Source organism: Larus michahellis, chromosome W, assembly GCF_964199755.1.
Source record: "Larus michahellis chromosome W, bLarMic1.1, whole genome shotgun sequence".
Taxonomy (NCBI): domain Eukaryota; kingdom Metazoa; phylum Chordata; class Aves; order Charadriiformes; family Laridae; genus Larus; species Larus michahellis.
In genome coordinates this window covers 24,848,542-24,872,279 of record NC_133929.1, presented here as the reverse complement: position 1 = coordinate 24,872,279, position 23,738 = coordinate 24,848,542, and positions in this window count along the sequence as shown.

Below are 23,738 nucleotides of genomic sequence, written 5' to 3'. Positions count from 1 at the left end.
TTTCCCTGGTTCTGAATCAACAGGTACTGTAGCTATCTGCATTCCTTGTATAACTGAGTGTATTAGTCTAATAAAACAAGGTATAAAACATGGAATTATTAACAATCCTGGAAATGCCCCCAATATAACAATCCCGATTTTAGTAAGCCAATCACCTCCCGTAAAGTTTTCCCAGAATCCTTCTAGGTCGACTCCAGTCCAAGTCTGAACTGGGACATGTGCAATTTTCTTCATTTCTTTTACAAGTTCATTTACAGCTTCCCCTTCATCATCAGTTTCTAAACAACAATTACTAAGGTTAAACTTCCCACAAACACCTCCCTCTTGTGCCAGCAAATAATCCAAGGCTAAGCGATTTTGATACAAAGCAGTTCTCATCTTGGTATTTTGTCTCGCATTGTTTTCCATATTTGAGGATTACTAATATTGCTCTCCATAGCCTCCCATGGCCATCGTTCACCTTGGTTTGTTCCACCACAAACATAACAATTAGTTACATTTAATGACTTAGCAATGTTTTCAGCAAGATTTACAAATAGATTTTTAGCAACTGTGGGAATTTCATATTCCACTCCTGTTTCTATTTCATGATAAAATGAGTTAAATAGTAGTCTGCGCTGTACCGATTCCCTTATTCTTTCTTTTATTTCGATATTATAAACCAAAGTCTGGGAACTTACCCGTCCCCTCCTAGTAGTTACTACGCACTGGCTGCAGTTGTTTGCCATAACCAGAGTCAAGGAGCTTACCCCAAATAGGACCAGAAGAGGTCCGGTCAGGGCCATAGTGATCGGCGGTCACAGCCCGAAGGGGTTGCAGCCCTTGGCAGACCTTTCAAGCCGCACCACTCGTTCCCCTCCGGTCTTGCCCTCTTCCTTAATCTTTTAAGGGGTAACCTTCAATCAAGAAACACTCTTTGATTAAATTGACAACAATAAAGCCTAACCCATGGTAGGTTATATAGGGGAGTGGTGGCCCCACAGCGAATGCACAAAAATTCTAAACTGTTTCCTAGATCCTTGACTTCTTTTTTGGAAAATGATATATTTTAAAACATGTAGAACACTTTGCCCTTAAAAATAAACAACACCGTTTGCACAATGGACTAAATTACCTTTCCTAATAGGTATTTATCCCGGTCCACTAATTCTACAGGAGTAGTTACAATGAAATTCCCACAGCAACTTAGCTTATGCTTCTTGATGAAGGTCTCTTTAAGTTCGTCTGATGGTTAGCTTGGCTTCTCCGGGCTCAGATGTGACTCTCCACTCCTTCACTGGACCTTTCACTCGCGACACATGTGTCAAATCCTAATGGTGGTGTTTGAGCCATCATCCCAATCTCTCGTAGTTCTTTTAACCTTTTTCCAATGGATATTATATATTTTTGGATACTATAATCTTCAACTACATTATTCCCCAGGGGCATCCCTTGGGAGTAAGGCATTCCATATAACATTTCATATGGCGATAATCCAGTCTCACTGTGTGGCTTAGTTCTTATGTTTAATAGTGCCAATGGTAGGCATTTCGTCCAGGACATCTGTGTCTCAATCATTAATTTAGCCAATTGCTGTTTTATTGTTTGATTCATTCTTTCTACTTTCCCTGAGCTTTGTGGGTGCCACGGAGTGTGGTATTCCCACTGAATACCTAATGATTGACATAATAATTTTATTATTTTAGAAGTAAAATGTGTGCCCTGATCAGAATCAATATACTGGATTATCCCATATCTAGGTATTAAGTGTTCTAATAAGATTTTTACTACCATCTGTGCCGTAGCTCGTGCTACAGGGTAAGCTTCTACCCATTGTGTTAAATGATTTACTATTACTAGTAAATATTTTATTCTCCCTACCTTAGGCAATTCAGTAAAATCGACTTGTATTCTTTCAAAAGGTCTATAAGCTGTTTTCCTTCCTCCCGTGGCTGCTTGTCGAAACACTTTCTTGTTTACTTTTTGACAAGTTAAACATCCTCGCGTGATTTGCTTTGCTATTTCAAAAATCCCAATACAGCCAAATTGTTTAAGGAAATGATCACTTATCGCCTTTGTACCCCAATGTGTTTGTGTGTGTAATTGTTCTAATATTTGCCTGGCATAAGCTTTTGGCAACATCTCTTGCCCGTCGGGCAGCATCCATTTTCCCTGTTCTGACTTAGCTCCTATTTTCTCTAATTTTGCCTGTTCCTCAGGGGTAAATTTCTTTTCTTTCTCCTCTAGTTCTTTTTCACTAATGTCTCCTTGTACTTGTACTACATTAATTTTAGTGACCTGAGTCCTCAGGGCTGCTTCCTGGGCCTCTCTATCGGCTAGGTTATTCCCTCTGGTTCGATAATCTAATCACTTTTGGTGTCCTCTCACATGTACCACTGCTATCTCCTTTGGTTTTCTTAATGCCTTTAAAATTTTCACGATTAGTTCTTGATGTATTAGATTCCTTCCTTGGGTATTAATTAAACCTCTTTCCTCCCAAATTTTTCCAAAAGTGTGGACTACTCCATACGCATATTTAGAATCCGTAAATATGGTCCCGCTTTTTCCTTGTAATAATTCCAGGGCTCTACAAAGGGCATACAGCTCACAAGCTTGAGCTGACCATGATGGACTCAGAGGTCCTGATTCTATAAGTTCTAAATTTTTATTAATTATGGCATATCCTGATTTTCTCCTCCCTTCCACCACACGGGAGGAGCCATCTACAAATAACACTTCTGCATTTTCTAGCTCAGTATCTCTTAAGTCTGGCCTCACCTTAGTCTGTGTCTCAATTACCTCTAAACAATTATGTTGTACTTCCTTTGATGGCTCTCCAAACAAAAACTGTGCTGGACTCTGAGCAGAAGTCACCCTTAGTTCTAAATCGGGGGGAGTCTATTAATATTGCTTCATATTTCAAGATCCGGCTGTCCGTTAACCATTTTTCTGCCTTTTGTTGTAAAACACTCCTGACATTGTGTGGGGTTGTCGTGGTTTAGCCTCAGACGGCTACAAAGAACCACGTGCTGCTCGCTCGCGTCTTCCTAATACAGGAAGAATCGTAAGAAAAGGCAAGACTCTTGGGTTGAGACAAAGGCAGTTTAACAGGACAGTAAAGGGAACAGGCAAACAACAACAACAACACGGATAGGGGAATATACAAACGCGATTATGGAACCGCCGCTCCCCACCGCTCGCCGGCCGGACCGGACCCGGGACGCCCCAGCCCGCTTTTAAGCAGCAACTTCCTGCCCCCTCCCCCGGCAGCTCAGGGTGGGCGTGGCTCACATGGCATGGAATACCAGGAAAAATTAACCCTATCCCCGCCGGAACCAGGACATTATCCACCCCTTATTCCATACCATCTATGCCATGCCCAGCAGGTTCCAATGAATTGCCACCACTTTCCCCTGTCATATATATATATATATATACACACATATAATGCCCTTAGTTTATGGGCCATCCCTCCAAAGTGTCCGTTGAGTTCTTTTAATCCACGGCTTTGGGCTCCATCTGTTAGAACAGTCTCTCAGGGCAGGTGAGATGCTGGGTGGTGCTGGTCTGTTGCATGCTGTATTTTTCGGAGCTTGTGACTGGTGCACCTGGTGTGGCTCATGCACGCAGTCCGTGGGCTGAAGATGTAGATCTTGAGGAAACTGCTGGGCGCCAGCTGCTGAGATCAGTTCTTATCCCATCATCCCTGTGCCTTACTTGTAGTACAACTGATAGCAATTATGGCAATGAGGACATACAGTGACAGTGTTACTTAGCAATTAACAGCACACAATCTGATTCATTGGCTATTCTCGCCCAAAATCAGATCCCCATGAGGTACACATCGGACTTCCCCATCCTGCCGCATCACCCACCAAGTGCACCCAGGTCCTTGGGCAAAAGCAATCCCACGGATGGGTTTGCCTTTGCCTGAGGCAGGACTAACCCAGACTGTCTTCCCTAGCATATTCTTCATGTGCACTACGGGGACTTTATCCCCTTCTACAGTACGTGGAAGTTTTGATTGGGCAGGGCCAGCCCGATTGTTAGATCCCCTGGTGTTAACTAGCCAGGTAGCTTTTGCTAAATGAGTATCCCAGTGTTTTAAAGTCCCACCACCCATTGCTCTCAGTGTAGTTTTTAACAGTCCATTGTATCGTTCTATCTTCCCAGAGGCTGGTGCGTGATAGGGGATGTGATACACCCACTCGATACCATGCTCTTTGGCCCAGGTGTCTATGAGGCTGCTTCGGAAATGAGTCCCGTTGTCCGACTCAATTCTCTCTGGGGTACCATGTCGCCACAGGACTTGCTTTTCAAGGCCCAGGATAGTGTTCCGGGCAGTGGCATGGGGCACAGGGTATGTTTCCAGCCATCCAGTGGTTGCTTCCACCATTGTGAGCACATAGCGCTTGCCTTGACGGGTTTGTGGCAGTGTGATATAATCAATCTGCCAGGCCTCCCCATATTTGTATTTCAGCCATCGCCCTCCATACCAAAGAGGCTTCAAACGCTTGGCTTGTTTGATCGCAGCGCATGTCTCACATTCATGGATGACCTGTGCAATAGTGTCCATGGTCAAGTCCACCCCTCGGTCACGAGCCCATCTATATGTCGCATCTCTCCCTTGATGGCCTGAGGAGTCATGGGCCCACCGAGCTATGAATAGTTCACCCTTACGTTGCCAGTCCAGATCCACCTGAGCCACTTCAATCCTAGCAGCCCGATCCACCTGCTGGTTGTTCTGATGTTCCTCCGTGGCCCGATTCTTCGGTACGTGGGCATCTACATGGCGTACTTTCACAACCAGATTCTCTATCCGGGCAGCAATATCTTTCCATAGTTCAGCAGCCCAGATGGGTTTGCCTCTGCGCTGCCAGTTGCCCTGCTTCCACTGCTGTAACCACCCCCACAGAGCATTTGCCACCATCCATGAGTCAGTGTAGAGATAAAGTACTGGCCATTTTTCTCGCTCAGCAATGTCCAAAGCCAGCTGAATAGCCTTCACCTCTGCAAACTGGCTCGATTCACCCTGTCCCTCACTGGCTTCTGCAACCCGTCGTGTAGGACTCCACACAGCAGCCTTCCACTTTCGATGCTTTCCCACAATACGGCAGGACCCATCAGTGAACAGGGCATATTTCTTCTCATTTTCTGGCAGTTTATTATATGGTGGGGCCTCTTCTGCACGCGTCACCTCCTCCTCTGGTGACATTCCGAAATCCTTGCCTTCTGGCCAGTCCATGATCACTTCCAGAATTCCTGGGCGACTGGGGTTTCCCATTCGAGTTCGCTGCGTGATCAGTGCAATCCACTTACTCCATGTAGCATCGGTTGCACGATGTGTGGTGGGGACCCTTTCTTTGAACATCCAACCCAGCACCGGCAGTTGAGGTGCTAAGAGGAGCTGTGCTTCTGTACCAACTACTTCCGAAGCAGCTCGAACCCCTTCATATGCTGCCAATATCTCTTTTTCTGTTGGAGTGTAGCGGGCTTCGAATCCTCTGTATCCACGACTCCAAAACCCTAGGGGTCGACCTCGAGTCTCCCCTGGTGCTTTCTGCCAGAGGCTCCAGGTAGGGCCGTTCTCCCCGGCTGCGGTGTAGAGCACATTTTTAACATCTTGTCCTGCCCGGACTGGCCCCAGGGCCACTGCATGGACTATTTCCTGTTTGGTTTGTTCAAAAGCTTGTCGTTGCTCAGGACCCCATTTAAAATCATTCTTCTTCCGGGTTACTTGATACAGAGGGCTTGCAATTTGACTGTAATCTGGGATATGCATTCTCCAAAAACCCACAATACCTAAGAAAGCCTGTGTTTCCTTTTTACTAGTTGGTGGAGACATAGCTGCTATTTTGTTGATCACATCCATTGGGATCTGACGGCGTCCATCTTGCCATTTTATTCCTAAAAACTGGATCTCCTGCGCAGGTCCCTTGACCTTACTTCGTTTTATGGCAAAACCAGCGTTCAGAAGGATTTGGACTATTTTACTCCCTTTCTCAAAAACTTCTTCTGCTGTGTTTCCCCATACAATGATGTCATCAATGTACTGCAGATGTTCTGGAGCTTCACCCTGTTCCAGTGCAGTCTGGATCAGTCCATGGCAAATGGTGGGGCTGTGTTTCCACCCCTGGGGCAGTCGATTCCAGGCGTATTGGACGCCCCTCCAAGTGAAAGCAAACTGTGGCCTGCACTCTGCTGCCAAAGGGATTGAGAAGAATGCATTCGCTATATCAATCGTGGCATACCACTTGGCTGCCTTGGACTCCAGTTCGTACTGGAGTTCTAGCATGTCCGGCACGGCAGCACTCAGTGGTGGCGTGACTTCATTCAGACCACGATAGTCTACAGTTAGCCTCCACTCTCCATTAGATTTTCGCACCGGCCATATGGGACTGTTAAAGGGTGAGCGAGTCTTGCTGATCACTCCTTGAACCTCTAGTTGACGAATCAGCTCATGGATGGGAATCAGAGAGCCTCGGTTAGTGCGATACTGCCGCCGATGCACCGTTGTGGTAGCAATCGGCACCTGTTGTTCTTCGACCCTCAACAACCCCACAACAGAAGAATCCTCCGAGAGACCAGGCAAGGCAGACAACTGTTTAACTTCCTCTGTCTCCAAAGCAGCTATGCCAAAGGCCCAGCGGTACCCTTTTGGGTCCTTAAAATACCCTCTCCTGAGGTAATCTATACCAAGGATGCATGGAGCCTCTGGGCCAGTCACAATGGGATGCTTTTGCCACTCATTCCCAGTTAGGCTCACTTCTGCCTCCAGTACAGTCAACTCTTGGGATCCCCCTGTCACCCCAGAAATACAAATGGGTTCTGCCCCTCTATAGCTTGATGGTATTAAAGTACACTGCGCACCCGTGTCCACTAGAGCCTTATACTCCTGTGGGTCTGATGTGCCAGGCCATCGAATCCACACCGTCCAATAAACCCGGTTGTCCCTTTCCTCCACCTGGCCGGAGGCAGGGCCCCCCTAATACTGGTCATAGTATCCATTACTCACTTCTTGCATAAATGACTTGGAAGTTCCTTCAAGAGGATCAGAAGCAAGATCAGGCCTTCTGCTTTGTCTGGGGAACGGCCCACTGGAAACTGGGGCGGCACTTTTCCTGGAGGGATCCCCTTTTGTGGTTGTCCTTCCTTGCAACTCCTGTACCCGTGTCCGCAGGATCCAAGTAGGTTGTCCATCCCACTTCCTCATGTCCTCTCCGTGGTCCCGCAGGTAGAACCACAGGGTGCCTCGTGGTGTGTACCCTCTGTACTCTCTCTCTTGAGTGGGGAAATGCCTGCTTCTAATAGCTGAGATGCTGGCCCGTGCAGGTGGGGAGTAGGACATATTCTCTTCAAGTTGCTGGACCTTCCGCGACAGTTTCTCCACAGCTGAGACAAGGGGGGAAGAGAGACTTTCTTCATATCGCCGGAGCCGGCCAGCTACCTCATCCACCGTTGGTCCCTCTTCACCTTTCCATTCCATTACTGCCAGGGAGTTGGCATATGACGATGGTGCGCTCCGTACAAACTTCCGCCACATGGGCCTTGTGCATCGCACCTCATCAGGGTCTGTGGGTAAGTCTGCATTGTCCAAGTCATAATAAATCATCTCCCGCACGGCTAATTCTCTCAGGTACTGGATACCTCTTTCCATGGTAGTCCACTTGCTTGGCTGACATACAACATCCTCACTGAAGGGGTACCTCTCCCTCATGCCTAACAGGAGTCGTTTCCAGAGGCTGAGGGCTTGGGTCTTTTTCCCAATCGCCTTGTCAATGCCGCCTTCCCTAGACAGGGATCCCAGCTGCCTGGCCTCCCTACCCTCTAATTCCAGGCTACTGGCCCCATTATCCCAGCACCGGAGCAGCCAGGTGACAATGTGCTCGCCTGAAAGTCAGCTAAAATCTTTTCGCATATCCCGCAGCTCACTCAAGGATAGGGATCGAGTAATTATCTCTGGTTCTGCCTCTTCCTCCTGCTCTCATGATGGCCCTGGTTCATCATCATCTCTTACTAAGCGAACTGATTTCTTTGTGTACTTCTTCTTCTGTATGGGGGCAACTGATACCGGCACGGGTTGGTTCCCTGGTTCAGTGGCAGTGGCTGCTATGAGGGTTGGAGTAACTGCAGTGTCTACCACAGGGGTTGCAGTAGCCGCAGTGTCTGTCGCAAGGATTGCAGTAGCTACAGTGGCTGACGCAGGGGTTGCAGTAGCCGCAGTGTCCGTCACAGGGGTTGCAGCAGCCGCAGGGGCTGCCGCAGGGGCTGCAGCAGCCGCAGGGGCTGCCGCAGGGGCTGCCGCAGGGGCTGCCGCAGGGGCTGCTGGTCTGGTTTCCATCTCTTCCCCTTGAGGGTGCTGCATAATTCTGAGCAGTGCCTGGTAGATACTGGCCAGGGCCCAGCACAGCGCGGTGAGTTGTGCCTCTCTAGAATAGCCACAGCATTTTCCCTTCAAATATTCTACCACTTTATCAGGGTCCTGTAATTGTTCAGGGGTGAAGTCCCAGACCATTGGAGGTGAGTAGTTCTCTAGGTACCTGCCCATGCTCTCCCACATGCCATGCCACCCCTGACTATCCAGCCTCGGAGCAGATCTCCGGGTGGTAGTCTTAAATAGTCGCTTAACCCTAAACAAGACCTGGAACGTATTCAGGAGACATAGCACTAGGAACACACTAGTTTGAGTATCCCAAGGATATTCAAAATTCTCAAAAGCTGTCATACCTGACCCGAAGGAGAAAAGGGAGGCAAAAGGGCTGGGGAAATTATTAACAAATTCTGAGAGATGGTGTCCAATGTACGGACAGGACAGCAAAACCACATAAACACCCCAAAATAGCCGTCTGAACAGTGATGTTATCATATCATAAACAGATATCGCACAGGACAGCAGAATGATAATCCTCATCCCTCTTCCAGACATGGTAAACAGCATCGCAGGGAGTACATAAGCCATATAGGAATTTATGTAACACAGCCATGAGAACAAACCAAGCAACATGATGACCAGTTATCTCAACCCTTCGAGCCCCACGTTGGGCGCCAAAAAGGACTGTCGTGGTTTAGCCTCAGACGGCAACAAAGAACCACGTGCCGCTCGCTCGCGCCTTCCTAATACAGGAAGAATCGTAAGAAAAGGCAAGACTCTTGGGTTGAGACAAAGGCAGTTTAACAGGACAGTAAAGGGAACAGGCAAACAACAACAACAACACGGATAGGGGAATATACAAACGCGATTACGGAACCGCCGCTCCCCGCCGCTCGCCGGCCGGACCGGACCCGGGACGCCCCAGCCCGCTTTTAAGCAGCAACTTCCTGCCCCCTCCCCCGGCAGCTCAGGGTGGGCGTGGCTCACATGGCATGGAATACCAGGAAAAATTAACCCTATCCCCGCCGGAACCAGGACAGGGGTATACACTTTTAAAGGAGCACTAAAGGTAATTTTCCGAACTTCCTCTATTAATAATGCAGTAGCTACCAAAGCTTGGAGACAAGCAGGCCATCCTCTACTTACTGGATCAAGTAATTTAGAACAGTACCCCACAGGTTTTTTTATTCCTGCCCAGTCTTGAGTAAGAACTCCATATGCTGTCTGATTTGATGTATTCACAAAAAGATGAAAAGGTTTTTCTAGATCTGGGAGGCTCAATACAGGTGCTTGTATTAATGCCTTTTTTATTTCCTCGAATTTCTGGTCATCTTCTGTAAACCACTTAAGTTGGTTACTAGTTAATTTTTCATATAGAAATTTTACCTTGTCACTATAATTTTCAAGCCATGATCTACAATATCCTAATAATCCCAATATTTGCCGAACCTCCTTTTTAGTTTGGGGGGGTCTTAAAGATAGAATCCCAGATATCCTATCAGAATCTAGTTTCTTCTTTCCCTTACTTAGCCAATGTCCTAAGTATTTTACTTCCTGTTCTACAAACTGTAGTTTTGATTGGGACACCTTCAATCCCTTCTCCCCTAGAAAATTTAACAATAGTAGCTTCTCGGGTCCCCTCTTCAGTTTCTCCTGCTACTAATAAATCATCTACATATTGCAATAATTTTATCTCCTGGGGTAATGTAAAATCCTGTAAGATTTTCTCTAAAGTTTGCCCAAATAAATTTGGTGACTCCGTAAACCCCTGTGGTAATACCGTCCATCTTAATTGCTGTTTCCGTCCCGTTTCGGGGTCCTCCCACTCGAAAGCAAAATAATCTCTAGATCCCTCGTCCAGAGGACAGGCCCAAAAAGCATCTTTCAAATCTATCACACTATACCAAGTATGTCTGGGAGAAATATGACTTAATAAAGTATAGGGATTTGCCACTACAGGGAATTTAGTAATCGTTCGCTGATTTACAGCTCTTAAATCCTGTACCATTCTGTATGACCCGTCCGGTTTCTTTACAGGGAGGATGGGTGTATTATGAGGTGACATACATGGTTCCAAGGTTCCTTTTTCCAAAAGTCTGTCATCTACAGGTTTTAATCCTTTTCGACCCTCCATGGGTATAGGGTATTGCTTGATTCTAATCGAACGATGTGGATCTATTATTTGAACGCTTATGGGGTCCATTTTTATTTTTCCAGTTTCCCCTTCTTTATACCACACCGAGGGGTTAATAGCTTCTTCATCCTCCTGTGTTAAAGTATATAATTTGATCTGCAGTTTGTTCCCCTGACTCTGAATGCTCAAGTTTAACTTCAAAATCAGATCCCTTCCTAGTGAATTGTATTCCGCTTCAGGGAGCAAAAGTAAATCATTAAGACAAATTTTCTTTTCTGTTTCTACTTCTACATCTTTCAAGATAGGGACTTTAAAAGGTTCTCCTTTTGCCCCGACTACTGACATATAATTCTTCCCTATCTCTATTCCTTTTGGAAGTTTCTGAATGGTTGATTTTTCAGCTTCTGTATCCACTAAAAATAAAACCTCCTCCTTATGGGGACCTATTAATAATTTTATCAAGGGCTCTGTTGATGTTTAAGTCCCCAAAAGATATAGCCCCTGACACCCCTATTCTTCTTTGAACATTTTCTCATCTTGTTCTCGCTTACGACAGTTGCTCTGAACATGTCCCCTCTTGTTACAGTAGTAACAGACAGGAATTGTGAATCTCTCCCTATGAGGCTGTCCTCTGGGTGTCTGCTCTATTCTTTTTTCCCTTTTCTCTCTAAACGGATTCTGATTTTTCTGACTTTCTTTTACTGCTGCTACAAAAATTTTTGTCCCTTTTCCTCAGCAATAAATAAGATCCCTAAAATGGATTGTATTTCTTCCTAGGTATAAGTATTAGGTCCTAAAAATTGGTCTAGTTTTTCTGCTACTCCAAGGGGATCATCTAATAGGGTCCCCATTTCTTTCTTGAAATTCCTTACATCTGTGGTATTTAATGGAACTGCCACAAACCCGATGCCTCCCTGATTGCCTCCGAGGGGTACTTCTCGTAAGGGATATAGAGAAGCTCCCCCAGATGTGGCAGTTCTACTTCTCGTACATGCAGCCGGAGGTCGATCTAATTCCGGTGCTGTCGGTGGTGGAGGCAGGGGTAACGGTGGCACTGGTGGGGGTACTACGGCCCCTGGAGGGAGAGCCACCATCGGAGGAGGATTGTTAGGATATGGAGGTGGTAAGTTATCCAGTGGTTCCCCTTTATCATCTTTTTCCTTCCCTTTTTCGTCTTTGTTTCCTTCTTCTTTCTCAGACTTTTCATCCGTTTTTAATGTAAGTATTGAAGCCGGAAAAGGACGTGAAGTCCTGATCCATAATCCTGCATAATCACTTTCCTCCTGACTAAAAGGTTCCTTTGAATTAACATATAGATTTAAGGCCTGGCAAATCCAGTCTTCAAAGGATCCAAAACCAGGCCAAAAGACATGTGGTTTTAAAGGTTTCTTCGGCCATTCAATCACACAATAGTGAACTAATTTTAATTTACTTTTTCCTTTTCTGGGGCCCCTTTCATTCCAATTCCTAATCATTATTCCTAATGGACTTTCCAATGGTATATCTGGTAATTTGCTCCCTTTCCTCTGGTCCTGGGTCTTCGATTTTGTCTGACCCATCTAGGAATTTTACTGTGGCAATTCCTACAGCCCTTGGTTACCAGTAAGAGTGTCTTGCAGGGGGTTTAGGACCTATCACCCACCCACGAATCCTATAGGAATCGCTTCGGTCCTTCACCGGCCAAGTCCCTTGCGGGAGATTGGAACCGCGGTTAGACGACCTCCGCAATCACTTCGGAACCAGGTTCCGTCTCAATCACACTCTTACACACAGGCAACCGAATCCCACCCAACCGAACGGTATACACTTTAAATACTTACGACTCCGTCATCTTCGTTCGGATCTTCGCGCGCAGAATTACGGGTAAAATAAACTGCTGCAGCCAGCAAGGGAGCTCATAAAAATAAAAATCAAAATCTTTTCTTTGCTTGCCTTTACTCAGGTTCAGGATGGCGTTAGTCCCGACCTGACCTGATCAGGAGCCACCTAATGGTGGGGCGCCCCTCCTAGATCAAGTCAGAATTCAGGAACTAAGACCATCCCGGACGAGCCCCCAAATTGTGATAAATGATTTAATCGCAAACAGGATTCCAATTAGAATTTATAATTTATTAAAGGAATAAAGACAAGCAAACAGCGCTGGGTGTGCCGGGGGTCTCTGCCCAACCAAGACACACACCTTACAGACCCCATTTTTGGTTTATATCTCCTATACTAATACATATTCATAACTGCCTCTAAAATGGTTGGCCCTTGCCAAAAAATGGGTGTATCCCCCCTCTTACAGGTCACTATGCAGATAACAACAGGACCCGTTAAAGTTGGTATTCTAGAATGTTCGCCAGGTGGCTCCTGCAAAACACAGACACGATAGACACACCGTCTCGTCTGCGGCCAGACAGACAAAACAATCAAAGGTCACACTTCACCCTGTGGCCCTAACACTGTTCCACACTGACACGAATCAGTTAAGCACATTTCACATTCCGATTCTTCCCTGTGGGGGGAGAAGCTCGAGAGAGCAGCACGTGGTTCTTTGTTGCCGTCTGAGGCCAAACCACAACAACCAGTTTGTGAAGAACTGCAGCCTATGGGAAGGACCCAAGCTGGAGAAGTTTTGGAGAACTGTCTCCTGTGGGAGGGACCCCACACTGGAGCAGGGGAAGAGAGCAAGGAGGAAGGAGCAGCAGAGACAATGTGTGATGAACTGACTGCAACCCCCATTCCCCGTCCCCCCTGTGCCACTCGGGGAGAGGAGGTGGAGAAGTCTGGAGTGAAGTTGAGCTCGGGAAGAAGAGAGGACTGAGGGGAAGGTGTTTTAAGATTTTCTTTTATTTCTCATTATCCTACTCTGATGTTTGATTGGCAATAAATTAAAATAATTTCCCTGAGTGTAGTCTGTTTTGCCCGTGACATTAACTGCTGAGTGATTTCTCCTTTTCCTTATCTCAACCCATGAGCCTTTTGTAATATTTTCTCTCCCCTATTCTGCTGAGAAGGGGAGTGATAGAGCAGCGTGGTGGGTTCCTGGCATCCAGCCTAGTTCAACCCACCACAATATGCTTGAAATTAATGCTCCGAACATGAATTAACTTTATGATCCTTAAATTTTCTGTTATTTTAATGCTGTTATAAGATCACAGTGTTTTCTGCAATCTTGGTTTTGTAAGACAGGCAGGTATTGCTTTTGCAGAGGAGAAAAGCCGTTTCCATCAGAGGTGACATGATAAGGGAATGACTAAGACAAAGAGGCTCCAGCAAAGGCTTGTAGAACACCTCTTATCACACAGACAAAAGGACAAACTGATTCCTACCGGATTAGTGTCTAGAAGGGTAGTCAAACATTTAACCAGGGCTAATGACATTGAGCAATTTTTTTTTTACCAAAAAGGAAGGAAATAAACAAGTCAGATAATCCCTTTAGGTGTAGCATAAAGAGAAGTAAACAGAGGCAGGACATCCGGGAAGGATTTTAGGTGCCTCGGACAGACTGTGAGCCCTGGAGTACCCAACCAATGGGAAACAGGGGAGGGAAAAATTCAGCTGGGGATTAGGAAATAAAAAGGTGTGTTTCAAGAACTGAGAGTGTGCCTACTTGCTAGGTCACCCGCTCTTGCAAGAACGTGAATAAAAATGTGCTTCACAGAGGATTCTGCCTGAGCCTATTTCATTCGGACCGGAACTTGTTTCTCACAATTTGGGGGCTCGTCCGGGAGAAGAAGTCATCTTCTTGGGAGTCCCTGTCGCCGAAGGATGGGAAGACGCGTCCCGTTGATTTCAACGGTCTCGTGGATCGTCGGCAGGGATTCCGGGAGGAATCGACTAAGATCTCGAGACCCAGTTGGATGGCAGACTCTGTGAACCACAGGGGGAAAAGGGATAGGTGCAGTAGGCACAGAGAGTACGACCAGGCAACTCCGTGCACGGACCAAGGTAAGAAAAATCGGACTGTTAAAGTATTGCCTTGGTGGTCGGGACATTCTAAGAGACTTGTGTGTGAGTGACTGAGACGTACTGTGGTACGAAGCGAGTGTGGAGTCCGGTTCCGCGGTTCTGTAGTCCTGCGAGGGGCGCAGCTGGAGAAGGACGAAGCGAAAGGGAGGGGTGTAAGAAAAGTCTCTGTTCAGAATGGGAAATAAGGATTCTAGGCCTAGGGATGAAAAAGGGGATACTAAGAAAGACCCCGGGAACATTCCCCCAGACAGTCCTTTAGGGGAGAATGTTGAGGTTTCGGAATGATTCTTCTTGTACAAGGGATAAAGATAAAAAGAAAATTATTTGTTCTGTTAGGGCTGCATCTCGGAGGGGCCGGGGGCGGACAGGGGGGCCAGTGGACATCCTGGGGAGGGTCCCAGGGGTGTCCTAGGGGGTCCTGTGTCTGTCTTAGAGGATCCCAGAGGTGTCCCAGGGGGCACATGTTTGCATTTGCATTTGAATTTGTTTGGACCAAAGAACCCATAAGACCTCCTAGTGTATTTTGGCCCAAATTTGGATCCGATGAAGACTGGGTCTGTCAGACTTTAAACATGTATGTGAATAATAAGGAATAATAAGGAATCAGAAGAAGGTGAATATGCTTTTTGCTGGGTCAAGATGAATAGATTCAGGATTCGGGGACACCCAAATCCATTTTATATGTTCCCAGCCCAGACTGTCAGTGATGTTTCAATCAACAAAGAAGTTGAATCCCCAAAGTGGAACCCCTTAGACTGTTACTTGGGGGCGAGGAAGAGGGGTGAATAACAGGGGATGAGGACTGCCCCGACCACTCCTACCAGCAGCTCGAGGTTCACCGGTAGGGTGTTATCATTGTGGGATTTACAGAATCCCCTAATTTGTTTGGCAAGTGTTAGAACAAGTGCTTGAACAACTCAAACCTCCATCGGGAGTAGCCCTGCTTCAGTATGTGGGTGATTATTGGTATCTGGGGAGGAAGAAGGCAGGGTAAAAGAAGCCACGAATGAGTTATTGAACTTTTTGGGACAGCAAGGTTTGAGGGTCTCAAAAAATAAAAAATAAAAAAAATTGCAATATGTGGAAACAGAAGTGAAGTACTTGGGACATCTAGTCAGTGAAGGGAGTCGAAAAAAATAAATCCTATAAATCCTGAGAGGATCAAAGGAACAGTAGACTTACCTCTGCCAAAGACCAAGAGGGAACTGAGAAAATGTTGGGGGCTGACTGGGTACTGTAGACTGTGGATAGAGGGGTATGCTCAAAAGACTAAAGGACTATATTCCAAACTGTTAGCTGAAGAACCAAATGTATTGGTTTGGACAGAAGAGGAGGAGGATTTAGTGTAAGATTTAAAACAGAGCCTAATCAGAGCTCCAGTTTTAGCCTTATCTTCTTTGGAGAAACCTTTTCAACTATTTGTAACTGTAGACAAAGGGGCTGCGTTAGGAACTCAAGAGTGGGGGGGGATAAGCGGCAGCCAGTGGCCTATTTATCTAAACTCTTAGATCCGGTCTCCCGAGGGTGGCCAGGGGAATGATAGAAGTTAGCACCCCTCACCAAGTAAAAACCATTTTAGCCCAAACCACGGGAAAACGGCTAACCAATTCAAGAATACTGAAGTATGAAGGAATTTTAGTTGAAAAGGAAGATTTGATTTTAACTACCAGCCCTTGCCTTAACCCAGTGAGCTTTTTGTGAAGAAAAAAAAAAAAAAAAAATAGAGGCAAAGGATGAAGAACTTGCACACGAATGCTTAGATGTAATTGAGTACCAGACTAAGATACGACCTGACTTAAGGGAAGAACCCCTATCTGGGGGTCTTCATTTGTTCATAGATGGTTCTTCAAGAGTGATAGAAGGAAAGAGGTGTAATGGATATGCGGTGGTGCATGGAGTGAGTCAACTGTGGAATTTGGATAATGAGGTGAAGTCTCTGTGCTCAAAGAGCAATTAAGACTGGCTTTGCTATCTCTTGTGCAGCCCAGGGGAGTGAAGACTTGTCCGGCTATCGCAGGATACATAAATGACGGGGTAGTCTTGTGGAGCCAGGACAGCCCTGCTTTTCGTCAGCAGAGACAGTAAAATCAAGATAACAGAGACTTTGTGTAGCTCTTTGTTTCCTTGAGAGGCTACCATGCCCGATAATTGACCTTTGCCTCATTACCTGTGAAATGCATATTAAAGTTGACACCCCTGTATATGCTAATGAAGATTTTAGAAATCATGCTAAACATATATGACTATAGCACTCGTCTCTCCACCCAAATCATACTATGCGTCACCTAGGGGAGGGAAACCTTGTAATTTTGGGGATAAAAGGATGGAGAAAATGACTGTTAAATTGGGAGAGAAGAAACTTGATACCTGACGGACCAGTTGACAGGCTGTGTTCTCTCCCTCCACCCCAGGCAGGGACGCCTTTCTGGGTAAGCGCTGCGCCTTTCACCCTCTGGGGAATGTTACCCCGGGTTGTTGTACTATTGTTATTTTTGCTAGCAATATTAACCTTAAGTAATTAGCGCTATTGTAGTCAGTGAATTTATCAACGGCAATCTCGAATCTGCAACTGTCGCTCTCAATAAAATAACTAATTTCGATTATTTGTGATTCTGATTCAGTGAAAGTCCTTTGGTGGGACTCTGATAGTAAATCAGTGAAAGTCCTGGGACTCTGACAGACAAATATTGAAACTACAGTCCTTTTAACACAACACCAACAAGTAAAAGCATCTGAAAAATTACCTAGTGCATGGTCCGCTCAAACATGAGAGATGTATACCTTAAACCAGGCACTTCTTAAATTAATTGGAGAAAGGGGAAGGAACAATATATATACAGACTCTTGTTATGCCCTTGGGGTAGTGCATACCTTTGGTAAAATTTGGGAAGAACGAGGACTAATAAATAGCAAAGGGAAAGAACTTTTACACGAAGAACTTACAAAGCAGGTGTTACAAAGCAGGTGTTAGCTAATATATTAATACCAAGTGAAATAGCAGCTTTACATGTTAAAGGTCACCAGAGAGGCAATTCAATTACCGCAAGGGGAAACAGATTAGCGGACAAGGTGGCAAAAGAGGCAGCCTTGGGGCAGGAGAAGCAATGACAGAAGCAGGGGCAGTGGAGAAATGTGGTAAATGGATTCTGCCTGATGGAAGGGAAATGGTCAACGAACAATGAGAGAAATAGTGACAGTGTTGTTACAACAGGGAAGCCATTGGGGAACGCATGCAACGTCCGAATAGTTTTGTGGAAGTACAGATGCTTTGGCATATACGCAATAGCCAAACAAATTTGTGAGGGATGTATTATTTGTAAGAAAGTAAACAAGAAAGCCTTGAGAAAGCAATCTTCAGGAGGAGGAGAGCCCGGCTTGAGACCGTTCCAAAGTATACGGGTAGACTTCACTGAACTACCACCAACAGGCAGGCTAAAAGATCTTTTAGTCCTAGTGGACCGTCTTACTGGATGGGTGGAAGCCTACCCCTTGGTGTCAGCTACTGCAGCAGGGGTAATTAACATAATACTAGAACAAATTATTCCCAGATACGGGTTAGTGGAGCATATAAACTCAGATCAGGGCAGTCATTTTACTTCTAAAATCCTTCAAGGAATTCTGGAAAGTTTAAGGATAGTGTGGGAATTTCATGTCCCCTAGCATCCCCCATCATCAGGAAAAGTTGAGGATGAACCAGACCATTAAGAGACCATTGTCGAAACTGATTTTTAGAAACCAAATTACCATGGACTAAATGTTTACCAATAGCATTGTTGAGGATCCAGACTTCTCCTAGAAAAGATACAGGTCTCTCGCCCTATGAGATGCTTCTTGAACTACCTTATATGGGTAACAGAGAAGACTTGCCCACTTTGGAAACTAAAGATGTGTTTCTTAAGAACTATATACTGGGGTTGTCGTCTTCTTTCTCTCTCCTCAGAAATAAAGGACTTCTTGCCCAAACTCCACCCATTGGAATTTGCAGTCCATGCCTTCCGACCAGGAGATTGGGTCTTGATCAAATCCTGGAAGGAAACCAAGCTCCAACCAGAATGGGAAGGCCCGTTCCAAGTGTTACTGACCACTGAGACTGCAGTGAGGACGGCCGACAGGGGTTGGACTCACTACACTCAGCTAAAAGGACCAGTTGAACCCCCGCCAACAGATCCGGTAGAACAGTGGACTGTACATTCTACTGACAGCCCGCTGCAAGTAACCCTAAAGAGACAATAAGCCATGGGTTGGGGCGGGATGATCCAGTCGGGAGATATAAATCTGTGTACGCCATGAATTTTAAGAAGCATTTTGTGATGATACTGGTCATAGGGGCGGTGTTGTGCTTCCCACTAGGAAGCTGGAGTGTACGCCTAGATCACATACGAAGTGCACACCCAGATTACCCAGTTAGACTTATCATAAATATCACTAAAGGAAATACCCCACAGACTGTACACTTTGATGCCTGTCAAGTACTGAAGTGTGGGAATCTAGAGGCCCAAAGATGGTTGAGTGGTGAAAACAAGTACCTGTGCCCAGAAATTTGGAGGGTCGCAGAGGGATATCACGAGGCTGCACCTTGTGACCGATGGAGTGAAGTGTGGTGGACCACCCAAATTGGAGGGTGGACTGTTGATGGCAAGTGGATCAAGTCTTCCTATTATTACCCTCTCAAAAAGAAAATACATTTTTACAAAGGATCACCTTCCCCAGAGTGTGGCCTTGTAGAATGTAATCCTCTGTTGATAACTATAACCCAGGGGGATGATACGGCTAACCTAATGTATGGAATAGGAGCAGATGTGTCTGGAAGAGATCCAAGGGGAAGATTTAGAATAGACATACTGGAAAACAGCAGTTAAGCAGAAGGGACAACTATGACTACTAAACTCCCAGTAATACAACAGCGGGAACCACTGAATGATCCAGCTTTGGTAACGGTTACCGAGATTAAAGACCTTAGACAAACATTTGGGATTGAGACAGGGTACGGTGAGACAAATGCTTGGGTAGAATGGGTAAAATATACTGTTAGTAGTTTGAACCAAAGCAATTGCTCTGCTTGTGCCTCAGGAAGGCCCCCAGCACAGATCGTCCCTTTTCCCTTAGGGTGGAGGAAAGATTCCATAGGGATGTGGTGTATGATAGCATTATACCAAGAAAAGACCGCCTGGGGAAATGAGACCTGTCATTCACTTTCCTTACTGTTTCCTGCCTTGGAGTCTAGAGATGTTAAAGTGCCACCAGTATTTTCCACAGCAATTGGTAACCATCCAGCGTGCCTCTCACGGCAGGGTGTGAAGGCTACCAAACCTGTGGGGGGAATTCACCCTATGCACTGAAACTCTGAATGTGACCAAGGATGTGAAAGGAAACTACTCAGCGATACGAGTGCCTCGGGCGGATCTCTGGTGGTGTTGTGGAGGGAAGACCTTGCGATCTGTGTTGCCGGCTAACTGGAAAGGTACATGTGGCATGGTACAATTGGCAATACCATTCACCCTAGCATTTGAGAAAGGAACAGGATCCCTGAGCTCAGGCAGTAGAGTAAGAAGAAGTTTGGGTGTATCCTTTGATGAACGGATATAGATATAGATCCCATTGGAGTCCCTAGAGGAGTCCCAGATGAACACAAAGCAAGGAATCAGAGAGGAGCAGGATTCGAGTCTGTCTTTTTCTGGTGGGTAACTATAAACAAAAATGTGGATTGGATAAATTAGATTTACTATAACCAACAGAGGTTTATTAATTATACCAGGGATGCATTAAAAGGAATAGCTGAACAATTGGATGCAACCAGCCGAATGGCATGGGAAAACAGGATCGCCCTGGACATGATTTTAGCAGAGAAGGGAGGTGTGTGTGTAATGTTAGGGAATCGGTGCTGTACCTTCATCCCCAACAATGCAGCTCCAGATGGTACTATAACTAAAGCCCTTCAAGGGCTCACCACTCTAGCTGATGAGTTAGCTGAGACCTCTGGAATAGACACCTCACTGACAGGTTGGCTGGATTCCTGGTTTGGGAAATGGAAAGGTAGGGTGGTATCAGTATTGACTTCTCTTATAATGGTAGCGGGAATGTTAGTGGCTGTAGGATGCTGTATCATTCCCTGTGTGCGAGGATTAGTTCAACGATTAATTGAAACTGCCCTAACGAAACAAATGGAAGTAGACCCTCCCCCATACCCTGGAAAAATGCTTCATCTAGAAGAAGAAGAAGAAAATAAAAACTCTCGAGAAGAAGAAGAATGTAGCATCATGCTGTCGGCCCTAGAGGCCTCATATGGAACCATGCCCTAGAAATGCAAAAGACAATAAGATTATGAAAAAGGAAAGGGGGAAGTTGTAAGAAAGGCAGGTATTGCTTTTGCAGAGGAGAAAAGCCGTTTCCATCAGAGGTGACATGATAAGGGAATGACTAAGACAAAGAGGCTCCAGCAAAGGCTTGTAGAACATCTCTTATCACACAGACAAAAGGACAAACTGATTCCTACCGGATTAGTGTCTAGAAGGGTAGTCAAACATTTAACCAGGGCTAATGACATTGAGCGATTTTTTTGTTACCAAAAAGGAAAGAACTAAACTAGCCAGATAATCCCTTTAGGTGTAGCATAAAGAGAAGTAAACAGAGGCAGGACATGCGGGAAGAATTTTATGCGCCCCGGACAGACTGTGAACCCTGGAGTACCCAACCAATGGGAAAAAGGGGAGGGAAAAATTCAGCTGGGGATTAGGGAATAAAAAGGTGTGTTTCAAGAACTGAGAGTGTGCCCACTTGCTAGGTCACCTGCTCTTGCAAGAACGTGAATAAAAATGTGCTTCACAGAGGATTCTGCCTGAGCCTATTTCATTCGGACCGGAACTTGTTTCTCACAGTTTCAACAATTAAATCTTGCAAGTGCTGATCACGTTCAGTTAAAGGGTTTAAAATGACAGTAACTTGATTTATTGTGCAATAGGAAGAATTATTCTTCTATGTCCCCCAGACAAACAACTCCTCTTTTGATAAGGCATATGGAAATCACTGCATTTTCTTTATGAATCAGCTGAGGAATGCAGTGGGTTAAACTTGACTAAGGGCCAAACTCCCACCCATCCGCTCACTCACCCCCCCACCTCAACAGGACCAGGTAGAAAATAAGATGGAAAAGCTCATGGGCTGAGATAAAGACAGAGAGATCATTTACCAATTACCATCACAGGCAAAACAGACTTGACTTGGGAAAAATTAATTTAATTTATTGCTGATTAATATAGATTTGTATAGTGAGAAAAAAAGACAAAAATTGAAACACCACCTTCCCCCCTGCCCCCTTTCCAAGGCTCAACTTCATTCCTGACTCCTCTATTCCACCCCCTCCTCCCCCGTGGAACAGGGGAAGGATAGGGGGATTACGGTCAGTCCATAACTCTTTTCTCCTCACACTTTTTCCCTGCTCCCATGTGGGTCCTTCCATGGGCTGCAGTCCTTCAGGAAAAATCTGCTTCAGCATGGACTCTCCACGAGTCAAAGTTCCTATCAGGAGTTTCTACGCTGGGGTGCTCTCTTCCATGGGCTTCAGGGGAATACCTACTCCTAACCCCCTTCCACTCCTTCTCTGACCTTTGTGTTTGCATGGCTGTTTCACACTCTTTTTTTCCCCCTCCTCCTCTGTCTGTGTGGCATTCACAGAGGCACCACAAACTTTGCTGATTGTCTCAGCTTTGGCCTGTGGTGGGGCCATTGCTGAGCTGGCTGTGTTGTCCCAAAACTCATGGGATCGTTTACCCGGTGTGCAAGCCAGTAACACACAGAGTCGAGGTATTAGCTATTTATTAGCAGTTCTGTGCAGAAAAGGGTGCTAGGGCATATCTCCACAAAGCTAGCACACACGAAATTGGAACAGTCATTCATTTATACATTGTAAATTAACCTTAATATTCATTGCTTATCAACTTTTTACTGGTGCTCATAATTCCTTATCTTGAAGCTGATTGGTGTAAAGTGTCCTCATCTTCAATTAAACGTACAGCATCTCTTAATTTTACTGTGCAGGCTCAGTGGGTGAGGGTCTTCAAGTGGAGTTGTTAATGTAGCACTTACTTACATTTATGATCTTTCCTTTTCCTTCATAGCAGAGGACACATTTCTTTGCATTTCAGAATCACTGATTTCAGAATCATCAGAACACTGCATGGCTGAAGTGTAATTTATTTGAGCTGTGTAAAGAATTGTGCAACTCTAGTAAAACAGAAGGCAGCGTACTGTGAGAGCACAAGGCTACGACTTTCAGTAGAAAGCTGCAGTGGTCAAAATGAGCAACTTGTTTCCTTATAAATTGTCTCGCAGAACCCCATCTCATTTCTCTCCCTGTTCCCTTCCTGTAATACTTTAGGATAGCCACTGTGTGGTGGTTAGTACATACCAAACCTCATCCTTATGCCCTCAGAAATTTGCCACTGAATTTAGCCCCAGCAGGATCAGTCTCAGTATAGATGTGTGACAATTATATTAGATAAGGTATATTGGACCATCTGCTTTGCTGGTGAGAACAGGCATAGGTCTAGTTATTTCAGTGGAGGTTCACCCATTTCCACCATCTGAGAATCAGTCCCAAATAGCTTACTGTTGGATGCAATTCCAGAATAACTGAAAGGAAATTTAAAAAAAACCCCACTTTTCTGAAGGCAGTGATCTTACAGAGAAATATAGCCAAGCATTTAAATGAGAGATTATTTTGTCTGTGTGATTGTAATCCATTACCAGAGTTATTAGGACATCAAACCAGCTTTGCAGTAGTACCAAAATTATGCTAAGGTTTTTTTAATTATTATTTCAAATGCAGAAAATAATTTTTCGGTAATGTTTTCATCTGCATCTCAGAAGTGGTGTTAAAAATATGGCAGATCTCATTGTAGTCACCATCTCATAGAGCGACCAGGGAATACATTACAGTTAAAATGGCTTCTTGCCTAAAAGAGGGAAAAAGAACCAAGAGCCAGTTATGCTAGAACCAGCCTCCCTGCTTTCAGATTTCTGCGTGAGAGCAGAGCCTTTTTCTTCACCTGATCATTTGAGCTCTGAAGTAAATGAAGAGGAAAAATATTAATCTTTGGAGCAGTCACCAGCAAAAAGCCATTATCTGCATTCAGTTCTGTTCAGATCTGGGAAATAAATTCTAATGGTAGCAAGACGCTGAAGTTCCTTGCATATGTATGAAAATATAGCTGGAAAAGTATGTTGCTAAATATCTGTCTTCAAAGACTAAAAAAAAATATATATGCTTTATGAACCGCTCTAAAAATACTGTCTTCTTTGTTG